The sequence below is a fragment of the Agrilus planipennis genome, unplaced genomic scaffold (genome assembly GCF_000699045.2).
Source record: "Agrilus planipennis isolate EAB-ADULT unplaced genomic scaffold, Apla_2.0 scaffold207, whole genome shotgun sequence".
In the NCBI taxonomy this organism is placed as follows: Eukaryota; Metazoa; Arthropoda; class Insecta; order Coleoptera; family Buprestidae; genus Agrilus; species Agrilus planipennis.
Genome location: NW_020438969.1, coordinates 481,766 through 484,114, shown reverse-complemented (window position 1 = coordinate 484,114; position 2,349 = coordinate 481,766).

Below are 2,349 nucleotides of genomic sequence, written 5' to 3'. Positions count from 1 at the left end.
ATTTTTTCAAATTTATTAACATTATTCAATGTAATGGGGAAACTAATTCCATCATATTTAAGAATGTTACTAAAGTGCGGATAAGATGTTGTTTTGTTTTGATTTGAAGGTGCAGGATGAAGTGCAGCTACAACTGACCATAAAAAACAAAATTCATCCTTATTTTGAATATTAATAACAGATTTTGAATTTTTCACAAAAGGAGGTAGTTCTACATATGTTGAAATACCTACATTAATTGGAGAGTAGTGATTTATATTTATCTTAAGTTGTATAATTTCATAAAGAGCCCAACCAGAATCGCGTTCTTGGAATTCCTCAAGTTTTTTTAAAATTTGGTTTTTAATATTTTCCCTGTACCATTTTTTTAAATTAGTATTTAAGTCAATAACGGTATTTTTGGTGGTGAAATGTTTAATGTCAGTTTCACCGTTTTGCGGTTTTATGAAATTGCCGTAAAAGATTACATTTATTTTTAATAAACATTTTTTGAGTTCTTTTCTAATTTTAATTGAAAAACATCTAAATGCCTTATCTAGAAAAACAATTGGATCCTTAATTTTATAGTTTACAATACTACCAGTTTTTATTCTATTATTAAAACAAGATTCTAAATCTACCCACTCTAAATTTCTATTGCTTAACCCCTTTGATTTGTTAAGTTTAGTATCAAGTTGGTTTTTAATTTTCTTTTTATAAAATTTTAACAATGATAAATTTGTTTCTAACTGCTGTTTATTTTGATTTTTGTGTTTCAAAGACTTCCTAATTAGTAAAATATTTCTGTTTAAAAATTTAATCCATTTTTCATGTTCATCTTTTGTTTTTACTAATTCACAAACCTCTTCAATTTTTTTAATAAAATCTTTAAGAATAATATTAATTTCCATATTTAAAAAGTTATTGGGTCAATATCTACTTCTAAGTATAAAAATGTTAACTACTATTTTTATTCCTGACGGTCCAAAAGCTGCAACTTTCTGTTGTGTAACCACTTCTTATACTTCTAGAAGTATAGGGTTGAAAAAATTTTTTTTTCTTATATTTCCTATTTGCAATCAGAAAAAAAAAATTGTCATAATTTAAACTTATACTCAGAAAAACAAACTTTGTTCTAGATTTATTTACNCTGTGAGTTATCATATATATATAAAATATTCCTCTTTTTTAGATACGGTGCGAAGGAAATTAGTCACAAAGGAGAGAAGCAAGTTTTGATAAAATTGACCGAAAATGGAAACATTCCAACAAAAGTTTGGCAATTTATCGGTTACGTATCACAGACTACCGATAGAAAATGAGGAGGAACTTAGCCTCCTCAAAGAGGCCTTCTTTGGTTTTAGATTTGAGAAAAAGAAAATTGAGGAAAAGATGATTGACGAAGGTAGAAATAACGAACTTTCAGATACACAACTTCAAATCGTCCCACCTCCTTTACCAACATCATCGGTAACAACAACGAGACGGAAAACAGGAAAAAGGAAAGTGGTAAAAGAAATGGAGGATAATACTAACGATAAAATAAATTTAAAAATATATAAGCGTTACAGCAGTCACAGTTTCTGTTTGAAAATGATTGTATCGAAACATATGATGACCTTGATTTATTATATTTAAATTCACAAAAANATTTTTATTATTATTATTTATTTCATTACTTCATTTACATGAATCCAGCTGTTATATTTATTATTAAAACCTAACCATTTTACATAAACTTTATCTTTTTTTCGTTTTAAAATTTTTTCAACTAAGTATACGTCAGAATATTTAACTTTAAGTAATTGTTGATGATAAAATCCACCCAAAATATCCTGCCCATTATAATCTTGAAGTATTTACGTAACTGGATTTGTTAAGTTGACTTTTCTGACTGTAAAAATTTCACTTGACTAATTAGGTTGACATCCTTTATTAAATATTCCTTGTACATTGGAAATTCTAACACGATTACCTACTTTAAACTTGGAATTTATACTGGTTAATCTTATGTAGTTGTATGCAGTTGATAACAAAGGTTTTTCATGTCTCTTAGTGACATCTTTAGGCTTCATTCCTATTGTTCTATGTTTTGTATTATTGTACTAACTATCGGGTTGTTCGGAAAGTCATTTCGCTTTTTCCCGACAGAGGATTAAATTGTATTCTTTTGCACCCAACTTCACATTTAAGCCGTATAATTTTTATACGCTTTGAGAGCTCGTATAGCAAGGCTTGTGTGTAAAAAATTCCAATTAATTCTACGCAGTAGTTTTTGGTTAGTGCCCTTTTAAATATGGAGAGCGATAAGCAGCATTTTCGACATATCTTACTGTTTTACTACAGAAAGGGTAAAAATGCTGTTCAAGC